The sequence below is a fragment of the Mirounga angustirostris genome, unplaced genomic scaffold, assembly GCF_029215605.1.
Source record: "Mirounga angustirostris isolate CCGP_5_RB_7025 unplaced genomic scaffold, mMirAng1.0.hap1 SCAF_3, whole genome shotgun sequence".
Lineage (NCBI taxonomy): Eukaryota > Metazoa > Chordata > Mammalia > Carnivora > Phocidae > Mirounga > Mirounga angustirostris.
The window spans coordinates 140,580,313-140,605,169 of NW_026991711.1; the positions used below are offsets into that span (position 1 = coordinate 140,580,313).

General features: G+C 44.1%; 1 protein-coding gene across 5 annotated transcripts in view; it reads right to left on the bottom strand.

Moving 5' to 3' along the window:
- Positions 1-24,857, bottom strand: part of NFE2L2 (NFE2 like bZIP transcription factor 2) — a 35,618-nt gene that overhangs the window by 5,251 nt on the left and 5,510 nt on the right. The window contains exon 1 of one of the 5 annotated variants that reach the window (XM_045868463.3): positions 13,648-13,849. The exons of the other annotated variants lie outside the window; for them this stretch is intronic. The gene's annotated coding sequence lies outside the window, so the exon portion shown is untranslated. Of the gene's footprint in view, positions 1-13,647; positions 13,850-24,857 lie in introns of those variants that run through there. 5 annotated transcript variants of the gene reach the window in all.

The window sequence follows — 24,857 nt, forward strand, 5'->3', positions numbered from 1 at the left end:
CCTCTTAAAAAAACGCACAAAATTAAAAACAAAGAAACAAAAGACATGGCTCCAGGGAAGGAAGGAAGTTACTAAAAGTTTATTATTTCTATTTTTTTTTTTATAATGTCTGATTCATCTAGTTTTCTTCCCCCCCCCCCCTTTTTTTAAGATTTTGTCTATTTGTCAGAGCACGAGCAGGGGGAGGGGCAGAGGGAGAAGATTCCCTGCTGAGCAAGGAGCCGGATGCGAGACTTGATCCCAGGACCCTGGGATCATTACCAGAGCCCAAGACAGATGCTTAACCGACTGAGCCACCCAGGCGTCCCGGAAGTTACTAGAAGTTTTAAGATATGGGGAGAATCTTACAATGAGGGAATGGTTATTTTGATCTCTGTAACAAAGCTAGGCCTTGGTACCATGTCCAGATTTTCCTAACCACGTGTTAAAAGCAGTTTTTCTGATTTATAACTTTAGTTTTTGGAAAAGTCCACACAGGTAGGAAATTTAAATCACTTTCCACTTAAGACATCATCTATTCTGAAAATAATATAATGAACTGAGACTAGAAAAATCAAGACATGGGGGGAAGGGAGCTGGAGCCTGAAGGCAGGTGGACACAGTGCGCACAACCATCACAGATGCATTTCGGTTCTGATGACGGCTGGCGGCACTGGGTGGCCTGGTGTGTCGAGACTCTACTACTTTCTGCCTCCAAGGACAAAAATAACATGGCTGTTGCTTCACTGAGCAGTTAGGCTATTTCTACCCAACAGAGGAGGAGCAGGCCACCCAGCCTAAGGGCAGCACAGCTGCATGGGTAGCAGAGGCCACCTCTAAGCCCTGGTGGTAGAATCATAATGCTGTTTATCAGTATTCTCGCCCGGAGCAGGGTTGAAGAGTATCCGGCACACACAGTAGGTATAGTTAGGACGGCATCTGTAGCTCTTCAGAACTACAGCTGACATCTACTGCAGGCTTTCTACATGCCAAACATTGTTCGAAGTACTTTCCCATATATACAAATGAATCCACAAGACAACCATATAAAGATAGCATTCTTATTTTACAGACGAAAATACTGAGGTTTAGAAAAAAGGGATACTGCTGGAAAGTGTACAGGGATATGTCCTGGGCAGCCTCAATCTTGGACTCGTGCTGTCTTAAACCCCAAGTTACACTAAAAAATATAAAATCTGATCACTGACCAGTGGTTCTTAAATTGGGCAGGATATGGGGCGCCTGGGTGGCTCAGTCAGTTAAGTGGCTGCCTTCGGCTCAGGTCATGATCCCGGGGTCCTGGGATCGAGCCCCGCGTCAGGCTCCCTGCTCAGCAGGGAGTCTGCTTCTCCCTCTCTCTCTGCCTACTTGTGCTATCTCTCTGTCAAATAAATAAATAAAATCTTTAAAAAAAAAAATTGGGCAGGATATAAAATCCACTGTCATATATATACTTTGCTTTCACATCTTGGTGGTGTGAAAAACTGGCCAGTTTACAGAAGGTTGTCTTGAGCCTCACAGATCGTCTTCCTGGCCACAAGAGCATAGCAACCATAGAGCATTTATTCATACATGGCTCTCTCCTCAGACAGCTCCCCACTAACACTGAGCATGAAAATCATTTCCAGTTTAAAAATGATGTGTTTCCACCATTTTAATGGACACATTTATCCAAAGGTCATGTGAAAGACAAAGGTCCAAGGCAGAGAGAAACCTACTTTAAAATTCTGATTTGGTAGGTCATATCTTCTTAGTGAATTTAGATACAGCAGAGAATCCTAACTAGGCTGTTCTCCAAGCTGGAGCAAAGGGAGCAAGGTATTAAGGAGGTCTTCAGACTATTCACATCCACTGAAAGCCAGCACTAAAAATTAAAAGAATGCATGATCACATAGTCTCAGTTGAACTCCAGTCCCTCTCAAGAACTGATGCAGACAGTGCGCTGACCTCTTCAGATCAACAGAAGAGAAATGCAAACACGTGTCCTGGCACCTGGGGTCCCTCTGGTGCATCCCTTCCTCACTTGCCCAGAATGCCTCGGCGGGGGCTTCTCTCCTTGTTAAGAGATCCCAGGATAAAAAGCATCATCCAGTTTTGATTTTTTCATAAAAGAACTGAAAGAACACTGAAGCAGTTTATGCTGCAAATACCTGCTCACAAACCAGACTTCCAGAGTATCCCCAGAAACCAGCTCTATGGGCTGGAAGAAAATTTCTACTGTAATTTACTCTAAAATTATCAGTGGCGGCCACACCAAGAGTTGATACAACTCTATTCTTTCCTTTCCTCCCCTTTCCCCCCACCAGATGAGCTGTCTTGAGTGGGTTCAGATGGTTTAGCTATACATTCAGTATATAACTGTTCTATCCCACCCCTATCATACAGATGTTGGTGGATCAAGTGAGATGTGAAAGAAATCTCTCCATAAATGTAAAGTCTATGCAAATGTTGCTGTGCATGCTGACAGTGATGGTTCTAGAACTTGTTGTAATATAAGCAAGATCAAACGCAAGGCCAATGGATGATCATGAAGCTGTGGACCTAAGTGTAGTGGGAGCCTGCAATAACATTCAGCAATGAAGCTACTTGGTTGCTCCTCAGGGAGGGTCTGAAATGGACTACTGGGCTTGTGCAACATGTATTGAAAACAAAAACACATAACATACACTTTCCTGTTTACTTTTATGTATACACATACACCCATTCAACTGTTGTTCAATTCCTGATAGGACTACCCTTCAATGCACAGCCAAACTGATTCAATTTTTTAAAATTTCCCCTAACATACTCAGAAAAGAACGCCTTGATGGATCTTTATCAACAAACAGGAAAAAGAGATTACAAAGCATCACTTGGATCAGCTCTTAAGCATCCTGTTCTCCTGTGATCTGAAACAAAGCTGGGCCCAGGGAGGCGGATCATCTCCTACAGCCCAAGCTTACTGTCTCCACCAGGAATGCTACCAAAAGATGTTTCAAGTGACAACATCTACTTGGTTTTTTGTTTTTTTTTTAATATTTTATCTATTTGACAAAAAGAGTGAGAGGGCATAAGCAGGGGAAGCAGTAGAGGGAGAGGGAGAAGCAGAATCCCCGCTGAGCAGGGAGCCTGACATGGAACTTGATCCCAGGACCCTGGGATCATGACCTGAGCCGAAGGCAGATGCTTAACCATCTGAGCCACCCAGGCGCCCCAACATCTATTTGTTCTTAAGGCAGACTGGGCAGCCTTCCATATCATAGTGGGACCAAAACAGGTTTCAAAGTGTCCTCAAAGGTTTTCCTCTGTGTTTTAACGTTTATTTTTATGTAGTGTTTATTGCTATGGGAAGTCTCTAAAAGAAAACTTCTGCTTAAAAATAAAAGCAAGGGTGGTCTTAACTACCCTGAATTCCTTAAAACAGAGGTTCTGATCAAATTTAGAATGAAGCAACAATGGGTTTCTTGTCATGGCCTTCATATATTATCCTCTGTCTTACCCACATTTTCACATCATTTTCAGAAGAAAACACCTTCAGGGATTTGATACTGTAGTATGCAATCTTCAAAGCTTTATGCTGAAAATGAGAACTGTGTCCACCCAAGACTTGCTGTTGGCGAGCCCCACGGCCTCGGGACTGTTCTGTGCTACCCTCCCAGGCAGGGGGCACTTCCTGCAAGAGGCCCTGTGACGGGGCACATGACTTCTTCCACAAATGACCTATCCCCGCACGTGCACCATCTAAGAGGAAGGAGTCTGGGCGCAGCCCATCAACAAACAAAAACAGGACACCAGACAGTGGGGAAGGGAAATGCCTAAGGAAAAGCTAAAACTGCTCTAAGGCATATAAATCCCAGGCCCTGAGAAAGAATAGCTTCTTAACCCCTCCAAGCCCCTAAAGAGGAAGGCCGCCACGTTAATTGGCAAGTCAGTAGAGTCTGGGGAAGGAGAGGAAAGCAGGGGAATGGTTTCTACAGCATTCCAACAGGTATTTCTTTAGGACTAGGGAAAAAGCTGACTGTGAGCCTTCACATGCCATATGGAGCCACCTGGTATCTGCATTTTTTGTTGTTGTCCTTTAGTGATTCCTGAATGTGTTGCAGATTATGCTGCTAGCTTGGCTTACACAAAAGATGACAATTTAATAAGAAACATAAATGTTTGGCAATTTGCATTAAATCACCATCTGGTCCAAAGGAAATCTTCATATTTAAAATGTATATATCATCATTTGCCTTCTGTTTAATCTATTACATGTTTTATGGGGAATCTGAAGTTGGATTATTAACTCCTACCACTTTGAAACAAACATTTTTGTTCCAGGATAAAGAAAGGAGAAAGGCCTTGAACAAATCAGCATTTTTCATACTCAGATGAACCAAAAAAATTAGAAAAGATAAGGCAAGATAGCACCATCTCCTCTTAAATTAAGTAATTCTGTAAACCGAGGCTTTGGGAAAGTATCTGAAATGAAAGATAAAATGACTTCTATAATATATCCAACACATGTAAATGAGGCTTGCACCTCTCAACCCACTGCCCTGCCCCCCCCTTCCATCCTTTATTTTGTCTTGAGGATGGGAAGGTGGTGGGAGGTTTGCTTCTAAAAATAAATTTCACCAATAAACTTAAAAAAAAAAAAATTAACTGCACAGATTACTAAGCTTGTAAACAGAAAATGAAAACTGCTACTAACTTTCAATTTTACTGTGTAAGCATGAAACCATGTCTCCAGCTACTCCTTAAAATCATGTATTTCCATTAAGAATAAGTCTTTTAAAGTTTATTCTGAGATCTCTCCTTCATTCAAATATTAATTATTGGCATTCAGAGTCTTAAGTTATTTTTTTCAGTAATTTTTTTCCCCATCCATGTCAGTCTTTAGATTATGCCCAGGTGGTTATATTATTCACCTGAAAATGAAATCTGGTTTAATATTTTTTCCATAGAAGGGGCGCCTGGGTGGCTCAGTTGTTAAGTGCTGCCTTCAGCTCAGGTCATGGTCCCAGGGTCCTGGGATCGAGCCCCGCATCGGGCTCCCCGCTCAGCGGAGAGCCTGCTTGTCCCTCTCCCACTCCCCCTGCTTGTGTTCCCTCTTCGCTGTCAAATAAATAAATAAAATCTTTAAAATATATATATTTTTTTCCACAGAAGCTGCTCCAATATTTTTGAGCAAAGCCCAATGGAACATGATAGCCTACCCCGCCGTCTGACACGAAGGGCCATAGCTGGCTACAACAGAACCGAGGGCATGCTCAAATTCTGAAGAACTGATAAAACAACAAATCTCTCCTTGATTCTCTCCTTGGGACTGCAGACAGGGCTGTTTGACCTCAGTGTGGATAGCCGAGCCATGTGGTGAGTCCACGCCCAGTGAATTTCAGTGAACCTTAGGTAAAGTAGGTAGAGGAGTTATATCCAGTGCTCCTGAAGGTTCTGCAACTGCAGTCATCTCACTGATGACTATTACATTTCATAAATATTTATCTGCCCATTTACTTCCCTTAGCTTCTCTCCCATGGCGTCATTACAAGAAAATACACAACAGGGACGCCTGGGTGGCTCAGTCGTTAAGCATCTGCCTTCAGCTCAGGTCATGATCCCAGGGTCCTGGGATCGAGCCCCACATCGGGCTCCTTGCTCAGCAGGGAGTCTGCTTCTCCCTCTCCCTCTGCCTGCAGCTTCCCCTGCTCGTGCTGACAAATAAATTAAAAGGAAAAAAAAAAGAAGATACACAAGACAATGCCAATTGTTTTTTCAGTGAGCATTCTAGAGAAGGCAGATAACAGGTTATTCTTGCACTTTTGGTTCTGCACTGATGTGCTAATGTCTAAATATAGTTGCTACAGTAATTGTGAAGTAGTAAGAGTCACAAAGTTTGTGTATGTATATACATATGTAAAACCACAGAATGTTAGGCGTGGAAAGGGCCTCTTAGCTGTCTAGGCCAAGTATAAATGTCACCGAGTTAACTTCTGTGTAACTACAGCTCCATTTTTAAAAATAACTGGCCTAGCAAAATGTTCTGTCAGCAGAGACTCCTAGTAGGTAGTAATAGTTACCACTAGTCCAGGTTTTCCTTTTAGAGAAACCTTTCTAAGGATTATTTCTCCAATCTTCAACAATCAGCGATTTCTTTTTTTTTTTTTTTAAGATTTTATTTATTTGCGAGAGAATGAGAGACAGAGAGCATGAGAGGGAGGAGAGTCAGAGGGAGAAGCAGACTCCCCGCTGAGCAGCGAGCCCGACGCGGGACTCAATCCCCGGACTCCAGGATCATGACCTGAGCCGAAGGCAGTCGCTTAACCAACTGAGCCACCCAGGCGCCCCCAGTGATTTCTAACAATAAAAATTCTCACACATACACCGAGAGATCAATTATTCAACAAGTTAAAACCCTAGATCATGAGTTTGTTCTTCCCTGAGGAGTGCAATCATCCTTCCACCCTTTTGTCTTTCAACTAGAAAACAGTCCAGTTTCCTGAGTCTGGCATGTTACTATGTACAGACATTTTCATGGGCTGCTTCCTGTTCACAAACAAGTTTCTCAGCAATGACTCAATCTAAGAAATATGATCCAGCCAGTTTACTGGAACTCTCACCCATTATGCTTGTCTGCAAGCTGCAAACACGATGCAAAGATAAAGCAAAACTGGAGAGTGAAGAGAATAGGAACTTGGATTGCTGGTTTTCTCAGGAGGTACATATGTGTTTAGCCAAAAAGAAGTCAGAAAGGACACTGAATTTCCAAAAAGGTAGGTGATCCCACCTGCTACAAAAAGTACACGGATCCAGCCCATCTAAAGAAGTCTCACACCTGCACCCTAACAGACTCCTTACTTGGTGGTTTGTATTTGGGTGGATGCTGCCGCCAGGCCTGTGAGGGCTTCTGGGAAGGTTTATCTTGAGTTTGCAGGAGAATGGCTTGGTTTGATAAGCAAACTTCAGGATATGTTTTTCTAATCTCTTTCACATCACATTCAGTTCTGGACACTGTCCTCCACACACGAAAGGAATTCTGTGAGTAGGTCTCCCAACCCTAGTAGAATGATTCTACTGGGGGACGCCTGGGTGGCTCAGTCAGTTAAGTGGCTGGCTGTCTTCTGCTCAGGTCATGATCCTGGGGTCCTGGGATCAAGTCCTGTGTATGGCTTCTCCCTCTGCCTGCCGCTTCCCCTGCTCTCTGACAAATAAAGAAAATCTTAAAAAAAAAAAAAAAAGAATGATCCTACTGGGAAATAACCCCCCCACCCCTCCAAGAACCTTCAGGAGCACTGGATCTAACTCCTTCTACCTACTTTACCTAAGGTTCACTGAAATTCACTGGGCGTGGACTCACCACATGGCTCGGCTATCCACACTGAGGTCAAACAGCCCTGTGTGCCCATCCTGGTGTGCCTTCCTCTTACGGGGCAGCTACCAGGAGGGAGAGCAGTGCTCCAGGACACCTCAACTGCTGGCACTCTTTACAGCCACTTCTGCTACTTCTAAATACCCTGTGTCATCTTTAGCCTCTTTGGGTCCTGCTTTTTTTTTTTTTTTTAAGATTTTGTCAGACAGCGCACAAGCAGGGGGAGCAGCAGGCAAAGGGAGAAGCAGGTTCCCCACTGAGCAGGGAGCCTGATGCAGAACTCAATCTCAGGACCTGGAGATCATGACCTGAGCAGAAGGCAGACGCTTAACCGACTGAGCCACCCAGGCGTCCCTAGGTCCTGCATTTGTAAGAAGAAATTATTTTCTTTTCTTTATTTTCTATTTATTTCAATCTTAAAGCTCCTTTTCAGATTTAACTGCCCGCCATTAGCTTTAAAAAGAATCAGGAGAGTCACCCAGGCTTGGAGGCTCAGTAAGTACTATATGCTGGTTGACCACCGCTAGCCAGAGACCTTGTTTGCCACAGTGGGGTGGGTGCTGAATATTAGATACAGATATATTAAATGTGGTAATACATATAAACTATCTAAAACACTGTTTTTTGTTTTTTTTACTGTAGACTGTTAAAATACATTCTAAGGGGTCTGTTTTATTTTTTTATTTTATTTTATTTATTTTATTTTTTTTAAGATTTTATTTATTTGCGAGAGAGAGAATGAGAGACAGAGAGCATGAGAGGGGGGAGGGTCAGAGGGAGAAGCAGGCTCCCTGCCGAGCAGGGAGCCCGATGCGGGACTCGATCCCGGGACTCCAGGATCATGACCTGAGCCGAAGGCAGTCGCTTAACCGACTGAGCCACCCAGGCGCCCTGTTTTATTTTTTTAGCATGCTCTCTTTTGAGAATGAAATTTTTTTTTTTTTAAAGATTTTATTTATTTATTTGACACAGAGGAGAGAGACAGCGAGAGAGGGAACACAAGCAAGAGGAGTGGGGGAGGGAGAAGCAGGCTTCCCGCAGAGCAGGGAACCCGATGCGGGGCTCGATCCCAGGACCCCGGAATCATGACCTGAGCCGAAGGCAGACGCCTGATGATTAAGCCACCCAGGCGCCCCGAGTATGAAATCTTTCTTGAAATAATGAGCCACTCCTCACTAAAACTTCATTTTACTGGGATGGTGGTAGTTATAATAAAGGTGGTGGGTCAAGATCAACAAGATTAGTGTATGTAACTACCCTAAATGGATCATCACTCCATCTCCCCATCTAATACGTATGTACAGATCACCTCTCAGGTGCCAGGAACTGTGCAAGGTGCCCGGGGAAAAAAATGAGACAGTCTCTGATCTTAGTTTGGACACGATGAGAAGCATATAGGAGCCAAGGCAGCCCCAAGGCAAGTATCACTAAACTGCACAGAGGTCACAACCGACCAAGTCACAACTGTGTGAATGTGAATGTCCACTTAATAACCCAGGGTGTTACACCTGGTTTCCAAAGGTCTAATCCAAGGAAACATTTGAAAGCAAAGGAGGTTATGGAGGTGGAGAGACGAGCGAACCATGAACACATGACCACTCACTTTATGCAGTCCTGGCCTCCCCTCTTCGAGGCAGTACTGTGTCACCTCCTCTCCCCACAGAGGCTCAGACTCCCCAGCACAAGGACGATTCTCAGACCCAGAGGCTTCCTCCCCACACACATGGACTTCTCCGTCAGCACGACTCACGTCAGCTGAGCTGGGTATTATGGCTAATGACACACTGTCCCGGAATGCTACAATTGAAGGGACCACAGGACTCACACAGACGGCCCCTTTCTTTTTTTTTTTTAAAGATTTTATTTATTCATTTGAGACACACAGATACAGAGAGAGAGAGAGAGAGAGAAAGCATGAGCAGGGAGAGAGGCAGAGGGAGAAGGAGAAGCAGGCTCCCCGCTGAGCAGAGAGCCCGATGCGGGCTCAATCCCAGGACCCTGGGATCATGACCTGAGCCAAAGGCAGACGCTTAACCATCTGAGCCACCCAGGCGCCCCCCTTTCATTTTTCAAACAGGAAACAGGCCGGAGGATGAAATGACTTGCCCCAAGGTCAGAGGTCAAGGATTCCAAAACCACCAACCTCTCTACAACTCTTCTAAGTTATTTGGCAGAGAGGAAGAGATACACTGATACATTTTTGCTCCACCTTAATTTTTAAATGACCCTCTCTGGCTCTAACTTGCCAGCGTTCAGGCTTGCGCTGTGGCTGGCATCTGCCAAGCACTCATGGTTTACAGGGGCATCCGCGGGCAGTTCTCATTCCAGTCTCACTGCAGTGCCCAAGGGAGCTGCTTTATCTTCACTTAGGGATGAACACATTTCGGCTTTGGGCACTGAGCAACCCTGCCCCAAATCACATGTTTGGCAAGTGGCAGAGCCAGGACTCCAACCCAGAACGGCCTCTGGGCCTGCCAGGCTCTTCCCAAGCCGTGGGGCCGCTCCCCAGCACTCACACCCCAACAGGACAAGGTCTTGGAAACTGCTTTAGCCCCAATGCCCTCTCCCCAGGCAGGACAGGCAGACTTGGAAGCCGTCCCTCTTTACATGAGGGCCTGCCTGCCCTGATGACTACTGGTAAGTCAGGTCCACTTAGCTGCGCCAGGAGACGTTTGCATTTAAATCTACCTTCCTGGGCGCCTGGGTGGCTCATTGGGCGTCTGCCTTCGGCTCAGGTCATGATCCCGGGACGCTGGGATTGAGCCAAGCACTGAGCTCCCTGCTCCACGGGAAGCCTGCTTCTCCCTCTCCCACTCCCCCACTTGTGTTCCCTCTGTCAAATAAATAAAATCTTTAAAAATCAATCAATCAATCAATCTACCTTCCCATAAGGCCAGTAGTTTCCCCATACTTCGTTATGTCTTTTTTTTTTTTTTAAAGATTTTATTTATTTATTTGACCAAGAGAGATAACAGCAAGAGAGGGAACACAAGCAGGGGGAGTGGGAGAGGGAGAAGCAGACCCCCCGCTGAGCAGGGAGCCCGATGTGGGGCTCGATCCCAGGACCTGGGATCATGACCTGAGCCGAACGCAGACGCTTAACTGACTGAGCCACCCAGGCGCCCCAGTGTCTTTTTAAAATAGGTAACACATGCATATGTGGTACAGAATTGAAAAGATGCAAAAGTAACCTCCCAGTTACCCTTCCCCAAGGCAACTGCCGGCATCAAATTTTTGTGTTTTCTTAGGAAGATATTCTATTAAATACAAACAAAATAGCATATCATCATTGTGTTCCACACTTACTAATGTATTTTAGAGACAGTTTTAAATCAGGGCATAGAGATGTTCTAATATTATTATTATTTTTAAAGATTTTATTTTTAAGTAATCTCTACACCCAAAGAGCAGCTCGAATTTACAACCTTGAGATCGAGTCACACACTTCACCGCTGAGGCCAGGCTCCTGTTACATTATTTTTAATGGCTGAGCAGTATTTCATCATAAAGATGCACTAGAATAATATATTATTTGATAACATAACGATTTAATTAGTCCCTCCTTGGGTTTTTAAGTTATTTTGGATCTTCTGCTATTACAAATAATGCTATAATGAATATCCTTTCATTCCATAAAAGTGTGTGAAGACATCCGTGGAATAAAGAATTATAAGTGGAGCTTCTGGGTCAAACGGTACAGCTGACCCTTGAACGCCATGGGCTTTGTGGCACCAACCCCCCACACGGTCAAAAACCTGGGCGTAACTTTTGACCAGAAGCCTCACCGGTAACAAAGAGTAGATTAACACATATTTTGTATGTTCTATGCATTATATATTACATTCTTGCAATAAAGTAAGCTAGAGAAAAGAAAATATTAAAATCAGAAGAAACAGGGGCGCCTGGTGGCTCAGTCGGTTAGACGGCTGCCTTCGGCTCAGGGCAGGTCCCAGCGTCCTGGGATCGAGCCCCGCATTGGGCTCCCTGCTCGGCGGACAGCCTGCTTCTCCCTCTCCCTGCCGCTCTGCCTACTTGTGCTCTCGCTCTCTGTTAAATAAATAAAAATCTTAACAAAAAAAAAAATCAGAAGAAAGAGAAAATACATGTGGCCCAAACCATCTGTGTGTAAGCGGACCCGGACAGTACAGTTCAAACCTGTGTTGTTCAAGGGTTAACTGCACCTGCATTTGCACTTGTGACAGATACTGCTGAACAGCTCTACACAGTGGCTGTGCCTTTTACCCCCCACCAGCAGTGTGTGTGCGTGCCCGCTTCCCACTCGTGTGTCCTGCACAGCTGGCATCACAGTGGCACATGGTCCCCGTACGATAAACACGTATTAGCTGCACGAGGTCTCCTCTATTAATTCCAGAATCATTTCAAAACCAGCCCTTCCCTCTACGGTGAGAATAAGCATTACAGTCGGTTGGCTCGCAAGCAGCACTTCTTCAACCACCAGCCTACGTCCAGCCTTGCTCCTGCCAACTTGACCTTGGTTGGTGCCTCTGGAGCTAGCGGCACACGTGCTGGAGCGACAAACGGAGAGGCTGTGGTACCACAGGTAGGACAGAGGCTGGCCAAGGTCTCACCCGCGGAAACACCACAGCAGGCCAGGGAGAACCAGAAACCTCTGCCTTTCTCATAGACAAGGCAAATGCCAAAGGAAAATAGCTAGTCCAGCCTAGCTGACCCCTGTCCCAAGTTCTTAAAGACCAGGAGAAAGCATTCTTTCTAGGGATGGGTCTCTCAGGAACAGATGTTTCTTGGTCACTCAATTACATTTAGAGTACACAACGGACTAAGGAAAGCTGACCGTGATCGTGGGAGACCACAGTCCAAACCCCAGGTTTATAAATGAGGTTCCTGAGGCCACGAGATGCTAAATGAGTAACTGTCCCTAGGTCTCCTATGATGAAGCAGAACCAAGGAGGTTCAACCTAACACAAATTAAGATTTTAAGGTAGACTTGCTATTACAACATCCATTACTTAGGACTCATGAAATATTGGGAATTACTCTGAAAACAGACCTTCACAAAACTGCTGTGTGGCACTGAACCCTGCGGCCAAATTAGTGGCCTATAAAACCATGTTATTTGATCAATGTCTAACATGCATTTTTCTGTGCAGAACTTTCCTTCTGCCACCCCCAAGCTCTAAATAGTTTCCTGAAGACTGCGCCCCTGCTCAACACAACAGAACTAAACCCCTTCAGACAGATCACCTCTGCTACCACAACAAAAGCAACTCAGAATCAACGTGGGCCCCCCCACCAAATCCCCAAATCCCAGAGACAAGGCCAAGTACCTACTAAATGCACATTCCAAACTTGACGGAATCATCCAAGGGTTCGCTGAGAACAAGTGTGATCCAAGAGATGGTTCTACACTGTCTTGGAGAAAGCAAGCCCTTGAAGACTGCAGCCCATACATTTATAGTGCTTTAAGATCAGAAAACACTTTCACAAGCTTTTTTTTTTTTTTTTCTTAAGAGAGGGAGAGAGCGAGCGAGCACACGTGCACACCAGCGAGGGGCAGAGGGGTAGGGAGAGGGAGACAGAGAATCTTAAACGACTCCACTGCCAGGGCAGAGCCCAACGCGGGACTCTCAATCTCACAACCCCGAGATCATGACCAGAGTGGAAATCAAGAGTCGGACACTTAACCAACTGAGTCACCCAGGCGCCCCTCATGTGTATTCTTACGTCATTTAATCCTCACACTACTCTGTGCGAAGATCAGTGGGATGAAGAAACTGAAGTTGAGAAAGGCTAAATGTCAAAGGTCACACACTTGTCACCTGCAATTTAAGCAGAAGTAGCCTCCTCTAATCTGAGGGACATACTCATAAATCAAATCACCATTTGGTAAATCGTAATGTCTCCCTTTCTTCTTCCACACCTCAAAATACAAATAAAGTTCGGGTTTGCTCTGAGCGTTCCTAGTAGTTTGCTGGTGGCTTCTTTCTTTAAATCAGTTTTGCTGCCCTTGTAGGAAAACAGAACCATAAAACAGGCCTAGACTTTTACCAAATGACCTAAGACAACCTACCTAAATAATAAACACATGAAGTCAAGCTCTCAGTCATTTTCTTAAGGACAAAAGCTGTGGGTCTGGTTTAAAATCTTCGGGCTTTGGGAAAATGACTTTTAAGTATGAAAACCAGATGTGTGGAGGTTCCCAAAGTAAATGTTCACACAAAGCATGGGAATTATTTTTATTACCTTATTACTATTCCCCGTGATTGTATCATTATACAGCCCAACAAAAACACGTGTCGAACACGGAATCCACCATCCTGTCCACTGGTAGGTGAAGCAAAAAAATTATTTTTCCTTACCACCTAAAATAATTTCTTCCGAAAGGCCTTTTCTTCAGTCTGGATCTGGGGGAAGTTTAAGTTCCTCGCAGCCCTGAGGTCCACCAACTTTCCGAGGCCAAGCAAACTTCAGACCCAAGGCAGTAGGCTATTAAGAACACCAGCTTCCAGTCCCCATCTAGTCTTGCCATCTTACAGTATTTTTCAGCCTCGGGTTCTTCCTCTGCCAAAGGACACGGCTGGGTTAGGTAACTCCTAAGATCCCTTCCTCTAAATACCTCTGATTCTACGATGTCCAAAATGTAAGTCTGACATCTAATTTTGAATTTGACGACAAGCTAATTTTAGCTACCTGTAACAGATGCTCTAAAGCAGTACCGTCCAATAGAAATATAATGTAAGCCACATGTATCATTTAAAAATTTTTAGTAGCCTTAGTAATAAGACCAAAAAATAAACAAGTGAATTTAATTCTAATAATATATTTAATCCAATATATCAAAAAATTACTTTAACACGTAACCAACAATTCAGAATTATCAATGAGGTATCAGAAGTGGTGAATACACTTAATATACACTACAACAAATCTCATGGATATGACATGAAATGTAGTGTGCTCCCAGAATAAAATTATATTTAACAAAAAAATAAATCTTAACACTCTTTTTAATTTTGTTTTACTGTTTTTAAATTTAAATCAAAATTCACTGAAATTAAAAATTCAGTTTCTCAGCTGCACTAGCCCCATTTCAAGTGCTCAAAAGTGACAAGGTGGTTAATGACAGTGCAGCTCCGGCAGAAGCTTGCAAAGTCAGCCCCCCGCACTCCTATGGGGGGAATTCTAGTGCACCAATCTCTTCTGTTTTGCAAATTACTTCCTGAGGATACACTGGGAACATCAAGTCTTCCAAACCTCACTAGGTAGTATTTACACTGCTAGCAATTATTTGTAAAAAGCTACTACAGTGACCAGCAAGTGCTAGGGTGAATCTGAATGCCTAAAGGGGCTCTTAATGACTGACGGGACCTTGATGGTCCTTACTCAGCACTTGTCTAGTCCAGACACCACACAATTACCAGACTATTGCAAAGGTCATCTGAAGAATGGGGAGAAAAGGCGGCTTAGGTGATGGGAAAGCACTATCTGTTTCAACTAAGGATATGAATTAAGCTGAGTTTGGAAATTATATTTGAGCTACTTTCAGATGCATAGGTTTGAAGATGCACAATACCCACTGTTGTTGCCAACCGCCAGGCAGCAATCTGGACCTCTTACAGAAGAACTGTAATTAGTGTATCTACCGTATTTCATGCTCTTAAGACCAGTACAGAAATCTTTTATTTTCCTTAATGCAAATCTTTTCAATTAACTTGCTAAATGAATATGTAAAGACAAGGGTTACCTGGTGAGCCTTCACATTAAGATTTGAGAATGAAAGATCACAGTGCCACAGGATTCTGAATCCAGATAAAGAGAGGTATGACATAATTTAAGTAATACTAATGATGATGGCTACCATTTATTGTGCACTTTCAATGTGCTCAACATTTCCACAAGTACTTGTGTCTCTTATCTCATTTACGCACACCAATCTGCAAGGTAGGCAGTATTATAACCATCGCCCTTTGGGGCGAGGAAACCAAAGCACGAAGAGGTTAAGTCATTTTGCCTGAAGACCCCCACTACTAAATGACAATGAGATCCAACGCAGGTGTATGTCACAGGAGCACTCAAAAATAACACAGGCTGGGCGCCTGGGTGGCTCAGTTGGTTAAGCGACTGCCTTCGGCTCAGGTCATGATCCTGGAGTCCCTGGATCGAGTCCCACATCGGGCTCCCTGCTCGGCAGGGTGCCTGCTTCTGCCTCTGACCCTCCCCCCTCTCATGTGCTCTCTCTATCTCATTCTCTCTGTCTCAAATAAATAAATAAAATCTTAAAAAAAAATAAAAATAAAAACACAGGCTTTTCTTCAGAATAACCTAGGATCTCTTCAGGGAGACTGCCCAGTGTGGTACCAGTTAGGCCTCTGCTGTGAGGCTTGGACCTTGCCACCTGGCCTCACTGTGCCACGCCTATCAGGAATAACCAGGACACTAAGGCTAGCCTCACAGAGCTGTTTTCCATAGGAAAAAAAAGTATGTAATGCCCCTTAAAAATATAAAGGGCAATCAGGGGTGAGGTATTAAAACTGCTAATAAACTCAACTTCTGTTGCAATGTCAAACGAACACAAGAAGCATCTAATTTTTAGGCTTCTGGGTCTAACTACTATATAAAAAATAGAAGGTGAGGTCATAATTTATTTACGTACAGACATCTGCATGGCAACATCAAAGGGTAAGTGAACATAAGAAGTTTTCAGCTGTGTCATCTCCCCTTGAGGGTTTTCTAGATGTCTTCTTTCCCTTCACCACCCTAACCCCCACCCCCTTTTTTTTTAAGCCAGCGTTAACGCGGGGGTAGCTGTTACAAAAGGAACATTTCAGTCCTGAAAGACTAAAAGAAGGGGTACGATTGGGAAGAGGACAAGGTCGCAGAGTCAGCTCAGTTCCTATTTGGATTTGGCCTTCTACTAATATACTTCTATTCCCCAAACTCTATTCCTTCAACTTGCCTGTGGACACTGCTCCTTTCCTAGGCCCAGAACCCCAGAGTAAGAAATTCTGCCACGAGTGAAGGAGTCTGTCTGGGAAGGAGTTCAATGAGATGGCTTATCAATCCGCATCAGTACAGGGAATCCAGCAGATAGGCTGCAGGGTCCCGAAGGGGAGACCCGGGGCAGCAGGCAGCCCCTCTGTGGTCACCACAGACTGGTTTTCTGTCTCTGGGAACTTCAGCGCTCAATGTGAGGGACATGCATAGGGAAGAGCACAGGAGAATAAGTTTACAGCAAAGAGCAAAAAAGGGCATGAATGTTTATGCCACTACACAGCTAGAATTCAAGGAGGGGTTTTTTTCAAGTGTGCCAAAGAAATCTCAGCCCCCCACATCAAACATCCCTGACGGAGAAGAGACACAATCATGAGAACAATAAGCACAGCCACTGTTTGTTGAATGTGCACAGTCTGCTCGGTCTCGGGCCCAGTTCTTTTCTGGCTTAACTGCAAGAGCGCCATGGTGGGGTCCTCCACATTCTAATGATGATGAAAACGAAGCACATCCCACTGGAATATAAATCAGCTTAGCCTCTCTGGGCCTCGGTTCTCTGCCTACAAAACAGGGATCAGGTCCACCTCACAGGGCAGAATCAGGAGCGCACAGGACGAGATCAGTATGCTGAAGCATGAGCATGCTGGCCAGCACCGGGAAGAGCCCGAGAGACCGCAGCGGCCACCAGGGATAGCGTCAGATGCCCACCTCTGTTCACCTGGGGCTTACAAGCAAAGCACGCAGGGGAGAGAAAAAGAGAGGATATTGTCTATGCTTTCTTCTCTGGGGTGAATACTGCTAATCACTGGGCTTGGAAGCCAAGGATGAGATTTAACAGTCGAATAAAGGCAGTAAGAGTGAATTGATCTCAGAGGGCACGAAGAGACAAACTCCCTCTGTGCTACCTTGGACAAGAAAACAATCCGTCCCTCCAGCAAAGCGCAATTTCTGGCTCATTTTCCCTCCCCTTCCATCAGGGGCACGAATACAGTGGCGGATGCTTTCTCTCAGCACACAGGAACCGCAGGGTGCTTGAGCACCAGTGCTATCATGACAGGACCAACAGGAAGAGGAAATCTCCCCTCCTTTGAAAAGGGGGCTGAAGAAAGTCCGCTTAAATGGCTAACAAAGGTGGTACAGATTCGAGTTACCAATACAGATCCTCAGTACATGTGCTGAGGCCAAGTCAGCTAAGCCACCCCCAGACCCCTCTTCCCCGCCATCCTTCTCTCTGCCTCCAGCCCATCCCTCTTCTGATTCATGGGCCACAATAACTTCCTGTCCACGTCCAGCTCATGTGTCTTGCCCTTTCCAAAGCCTTCTGTGATTCTGAGCTACATACATAAAACCTGAAACGCCACACGTGGGCACTGCAGGGCTCTCTACAGTCAGCCCCAAATTAACCTTTTCATCCCTAGTGACCCAATCTGTTGCCAGAGCCCAGCTCCTGCCTGCACCCTTCCTCAGGCTTCCAACGGAAGCTTGAGCCAAAGAAATCTTACTGACTTAAAAAAAAAAAAAAAAATCTAGTTAAAATGCTACCTCCTCCAGGATGTCCTCTCTGAGCACCCCAGGTGGAAATGACATTTTCTCCTCTGGACCGTCACACAGCACCCATGAGCTTGTAGAAGTACCAAGCTCGTAGAGGGCAGTAACAGGCCCACCCTCACTTTACTGAACGACTACTATTACGTAAACACTAGGCACGATGCCGGACACCAGAGTTATAAAAATGAATAAAATACATTTTAATCCCTGCCCTAGAGGAAGTCATACCTTAAGCAGAGCGGACAGAGATGTAAAGTAATTTTTGCTCACTGATATGAAACATATATAATCCAGGTGTACAAAGAACAAAGGGATTGATTAGGAGGAGGGGCCATTTGAAAAGCCAATGTCCTTCAAGGAAGACAATGTATTTGCTGAATTACCTTGGGAGAGTAACAACTTCATGCCCTGAAAGTTCCTAGGGAGTGTAAACACCTAATAAATATTTGTGGAATGAGTAAGTACACATTTAGGCTCAGGATTCAGTATTTTAATTGTATACCTAAGGTATCTGGCATCAAAGAATTCTAATTACTTAAATAACAAAGATACCATGTTTGATATCAGTTATGACCTACTAGTCATAGAAAATTTATTTATTTTTTTAAAGATTTTATTTATTATTTATTTGACAGAGAGAGACACAGCAAGAGAGGGAACACAAGCAGGGGGAGTGGGAGAGGGAGAAGCAGGCTTCTGCTGAGCAGGGAGCCTGATGCAGAGCTCGATCCCAGGACCCTGAGATCATGACCTGAGCCGAAGGCAGACGCTCAATGACTGAGCCACCCAGGTGCCCCAAAATTTAATTATTAGACTTATTTCATAGTTACCAATACTTCAAATTATTCCTTGGTGCTTTACTAAAAACAACGTATTACACCTTAAAAACTATAAACACCTACCCCTTCAGGTTAACAATAAAATTGAATTTTTGAGGGAATCAACATGACAGTATCTTCAAATATCCATCAAAGAATCTTGGAACCTGAGTAAGACATCAATCAGTCAACATAAATGCTAAGTGTATGTTCTTAGAGGCCAACACTAATGTCCCTCAGACTGATGGTCAAACATGGCAACCTCACTTTGCCCCCATATTCTAGACTTTTTTTCAAAGCATCAATCTATTACCACAATATCTTAACCTCTTCAACTATTCTATACTCAGTACTCAGACTTCTTCACAAAGTACCCAGTAGAAAAAGCAGTAAAGACTCAGAGAGATATGGTATATGACTTTTAACTTCATCTTGAAAATTTAAAATGATGCTTGCCTTGGGAGGACAGGTTCCTTGCAGCTGTAGGCCTGAGAAATGGTAAATACCAGCAGTGACAGTATTACCGTATCAAACGACACTGATCCAGGGATCAGTTAAGTGAACTGGACCAGACACACTACCGGAATAAATGAAATGTACTGGGCCCCTCTGGTTTCTGGAGCTTTCATCTTTCTCTATCGCTCCCTTCTAGTTTAGAATAAAAGGTGTGACTAGGCTGCCATCTGAGGAGATGGTGGGCTTCCCTACGAAGAACAAGGGAAGTACCCACGGAGCACCCCCGATCCGCGGTTTTGTCTTCCACCAGTTTCAGGGACCTGCACTCAACCAAGGTCCAGAAGCAGACGACCCTCTCTTGATGCATCATCAGAGGCTCAACAGCAGCCACAGCAAGGCCTACGTCACTCACATCACCTCATCACACAGGCACTTTATCTTCTCACATCATCACGAGAAGAGTACAGCATAGTATTTTGAGAGACCATGTTCGTAACTTTTACTACATTACATTGTTATCACTGTTCTATTTTATCATGCTGTTGTTATAATCTCTTACTGTGCCTAACTGCTGAATTAAACTTTGTCCTAGGTGTGTAGGTATAGGAAAAAACACAGCATATATAGGGTTTAGTACTATCTTGGCTTCAGGCTTCCACTGGGGGTCTTAGAACTGATCCCCACGGATAATGGGGGGATTACTGTGATTTCCTGGAAACGGTAATGTCCTAGCTTCAAACTACCTCTGGAAGTCAGTGGATCACAGTGGTTCTGCTGGGGCTGGCACCACCACCAACGAGCAACTGATATTGGATGGGGACGGGGGACGGATTTTCTAGTGGTCACAATGGTGCTGAATATCCTGGAATGTGGGAACATCCTCCACCCCAAAGAGAAGCCCAGGAGCACTCCTTCTGATAAACAAGAAGCAAGCTCCGTGAGGTAGGGACACTGCCCTAATTACTCTTTGTAAAGGAGTCGCTCATTAGACAAGAAAAGAAGAAATGGAAGGAAGGAGGAAAAGAGGGAAGGGAGAACAGGGATTATGGGCATTCTAAATCCCTGTTCTGCCCTTGAGAGGGACATGGCCCTGGACAAGTTACTTAACCTCTCTGAACAGGTTTCCTTGTCTGTAAAATGGAGGTAATGACCCTTATGACCATAGATTTATTGTCAAGATCAAGTAAGAAAACATGTCCAAGACATACTACAGTACTAGCAGGTGTTGTTCGCTTTTTTCCTTTCCTTCCCTATGAAATTGCTAGTTGTCTGTATTCAAATGCCTTGTAACATCAAAAGGCTGATTCTTTTCACAAATTGGAAGTGAGTTGGTAAAAGGTGAACTGCACAGAAAGACTAATTCCCTCCCCCCACCCCCCCGCCCCGGTCTCCATTACTGTCTTCATCAGCACACACACAAGTGCTGAAGAAAGGGAGATGGATGAGCTATCCAGGGGAGTCATTTCTACTGCCATCCCTCTGGAGTTTGAGAAAAGGCTTTATTTATCAGGATCAATGAGAAAAGATGTGAGGTTCCCCAGCTCTTAAGATACTTTCCCTCCTTTTGAACTTTTCCCCAAGTTCAGGACCCAGAGGCCCAAGTCCTTCAGCAACACCAGAAACATCCCTACATGGAATCAATCCTGCCCTGGCATCCCAGGGACACCTCACAGGGGAAGGGAGGCACACGACCTACCAACAATGGGAATACTCCCCCCAACTGGGAACTCCCCTAATGGAGACTGCATCTGTCCCCATAGGAGTTTCTAAGATTACATTATGACTGAATTGCCCACTGGTCACATATGTGCACTCAGTGCAGTAGAAGGGGCACAGGAGGGGTGCTGGAGGGTGGGAGGGAGAGCCCTGCTTTCAGGGTTGCCAGCTCCTGATGCAGTACCAGCTTCCAGAGGGTAGTGGCCTCCTGAGGCTGCTCATCTCTGGGTTGTCTGTCCATCACCTATAGAATTAATTTCCTATATTAAATTCCCTGCTTGAAATATCTCCTGCGGTTTCTGGTTTCCTAAACTCAACTCTGGACTCTTTCTTAAGCTTTCCAAAGACTTTTCTCAAGAACGACCAAACCTCTATTAACAGGGTTGTGACAAGAACTAAAGGTAATGAGTATGGGGGGTGGGGTGGGAGGGATGGGATGACTGGGTGATAGACACTGGGGAGGGTATGTGCTCTGGTAAGCGCTGTGTATTGTGCAAGACTGTTGAATCTCAGATCTGTACCTCTGAAACAAATAATGCAATATATGTTAAGAAAAAAAAAAGAAGAAGGTAGCGGGAGGGGAAGAATGAAGCGGGGGAAATCGGAGGGGTGGACGAACCATGAGAGACGATGGACTCTGAAAAACAAACTGAGGGTTCTAGAGGGGAGGGGGGTGGGAGGATGGGTTAGCCTGGTGGTGGGTATTGAGGAGGGCACATTCTGCATGGAGCACTGGGTGTTATGCACAATGAATCATGGAACACTTCATCTAGAACTAATGATGTAATGTATGGGGATTAACATAAGAATAAAAAATAAATAAATAAAGGTAATGAGTATAAACAGCACAAGTAAGTACTTGAAAACGCTTTCCCTTTCCTCACATGGAGAATCTAAGTGCAAGCTGCATGCTGAAGAGTAAATCTAAGGATTAAAGATTTAGGAGATCTTCAGGTAAAAATTCCAGGTCCATCTGAAGCTTTCCTCAGGAAGAGTCCAAAAGGTCTGTATTCCTCCTGGGTTCATTTAAAAAAATCCCTTAAGCTAGTTTTCTTTTTCCTCCCAATCTCTCTCCCTTTCATGATAGAACCTTTTTCCCAAGTCAAATAGAACCTGGAATTTTCCTTCACAGAGTCATTCATCATCCTACTCTCAATCCACTGCCCCAAGAATTCTCCCAAACATGCAGCCTGGTAAAGAATTTTCCAGCAGAGGGTGAGCCTCTGTCTCTGGAGAAGAAAAGAGCCTGAATTCACAGAATGGTTCTTATTCTTGGTCCTGGTCTCAGCCTGGGAACCAGCAGAAGAACATACAGGCCAGGGACCACAGCTGGCACAAAGTGAACCAGCCCTGTTCCTGTCCTTTGGGGCTGTTTTCTCAATGTATATTTTAATTAAGTTTCACTGAGAATTACCAAGAACAAAACAACTTCTTCAAAAATTGGCAATTTTTCCTACTGCAATTAAAAAATACAGGTTTTATTTTTGGTGGTTTTCATTACCAGGATTTTAATGTTAATAAATTTTTTTATTTTTTTTGCGGTATCAAAAAAGTCAGGGCTCTTCAACACTCTCTAGACATAGCAGAAGACTCCCCAGGTCCAATACTATAAAACAAAGCGGCAAAAAGGACAGGTTCTTTAGTCAACCCTCAAGCTCCTAAAGAAGCAACAGCGTAGTTCCGTTTGTCATACCTCTGTTTCAATTCTGTTCACAGAAAGCAACAGAACACCATAATCATTTTCCCCTGGATTCTAATCCCTCAGACTGGAAAAGGCTGGGTTCTACATGCATGTGCATTATTATTTTGTGCTGAAGCAGAGCAGACAAAAGGCTGTCAAGTCTGGAGTAAAGCAAAATTCCATCCCCATTCTCACTAGGCCACCCACACGGACAGTCTGTCCCCACCTCTTACACAGACATGGGGGCGGGGGTAGATGGGAACTACCCTACCCTGAATGACAGCTACATTCCTGCAAAGATGGAAAAGGACATTTAATGGGAGAAGTAATTCTCTGAAGTACAAGTATGCGTTGCATATAACCCTAAATATTAACGCTGAAATCCTTCTGTTTTAAGGTACTTTAAACATATATTACATCCACCACTTAGCACAAAACTCTTAAGAACAAATGAAAGAGTAAGATACTGTTTTTTAAATCTTAAGAGGAAGAACGGGTTAAAAAAATTCTGAACTACTGACTAGAGTGAAAAAAGCAGCAGCTTCCCAAGAGGTGACTTCAACGGTACCCCTCCAATGACAGATGGTGGGGAAGGGCTGGAGATGGGCTGCAAAAGTTCGGCTCGGCCAGGCCACACTGTAGAGAGGCCGAGGCAGGAGCGGGGTGCCTGCTCCCCTCTGGGCCTGTTCCCACCCTGTCCGCAAGGTGGGGCTAAGCCAGCTTCAGGAGCCCTGAACCACACCTTCAGGTCTCCTGAGGGTACTGCTGTGCTGTACCACGCTCGCCAATGATTCAGAAATTAGCCTCAGTTTCCAAAGATGTACACCAGAAAGCCACTCAGCTAAGTACAAATGGCAGCCACTGAGGTCAGAATATAAAGTAGACTTCACCAGGCAGATTACAGGCAGTCAAAAAATGAACTGCTAAAAGTTGCCTTGTAGATTTAAGGTTTTTGTTCTTTTTAAATAGGATAATGAGGCCAAGGAATGCAGAGCACTTCCTAGAGTAAGGCAAAGTCTGTCCTGGGCTCCAGGCTCTCCAACACCTAGCCCAAGCACTTTGTCCTCAAGGCCTCTTCTATGCTAGTCTCAAAGAATCCAGACTGCACGTTCTCACAGGTCACGTTCCTGACCAAACAGAAAAATTCTGACCCACTTGGACAAAATGTTTTGATAACAAAATTATCACCCAAATCAACTTAAAGAGCTTAAAGAGCTCAAGTTATATGTACTGAATTTCAAACATTGTGCCAGGACCTTAAAACAGTTCCCAGATTTGTGTCAACCTTAGGTTATGAAGGTCAGTGACCAAACACAAAAACACTTCTCTTCATTATTTAAGACAGACATCCTAATACCATACCTTCGATGGGTACCAAGCACTGAGCCAGGTGCTCTAGGGCACTTGTTCATAAACATGACTGCAAACTGGAGTGCCTTTTCAGATGCCTTAAAAAAAAAATACTGATGCCTGGGTCCCACCACCACAGACTTTGATTTAATGAGGGATATGGCCTGGATGTCAGGATTTTAAAATACTAATGGTGATTCTACTAGACAACAAAGTTTAAGAACCTTTGCTGCAGGGAACAAAAAAGAAATATGTAAAGTAGAAACCACCCAAATGCCCATCAACTGATGAGAAGATAAATTAAATGGGGTGTATATCCATACGGTAGAATGTGCCACCCCAAGTTTAAACCTTATAAACACTACATCAAATGAGAGAAGCCAATCACACAAAATCGCATATGGCATGATTTCACTTATATGAAATATCCAGAACAGACAACTCCACAGAGACTGAGAATGGTTAAGTGGTTACTAGGGACTAAGGGAGCTGAAGGGAAATGGGGAGTTACTGCTAATAAGTACTTTTTGGGGTAATGAAAATGTTTTAAAATGGATTGTGGTGATGGCTGCACAACTCTGAATACACTAAGTCACTGAACTTCTGTCTTAAATGGGTGGAATATACGGTATGTGAATTCCATCTCATAAAGCTTTTAAAAAAAGGACAGAAATATAAATTTTATGTCCAGCTTTCAACAAATTTACAATCTAGTTGTACAGGGAAAAAAAGATACACAGTCAAGACAAATTATCAGAGATTTTAAAAGGCGATTTAATAGACTTGCTAATATGGAAAACAAAAACTCTTTTAAGTTCAAAAGAAGACTTCAATGATCCGATTTTCTTTCTTACACAACTGTTCTTCTTTTATTTAAAAAGCTATGGAGAGCTCAGATCTGGCTGGTATGCTGTTACTACAGACCCCAAAGTCTCAATTTCCGAGCTTGTGAGAAAGGAATGACAACTTAGCATTGCCAAGGAATTTTTTTTTAATCCTCCAGAACACA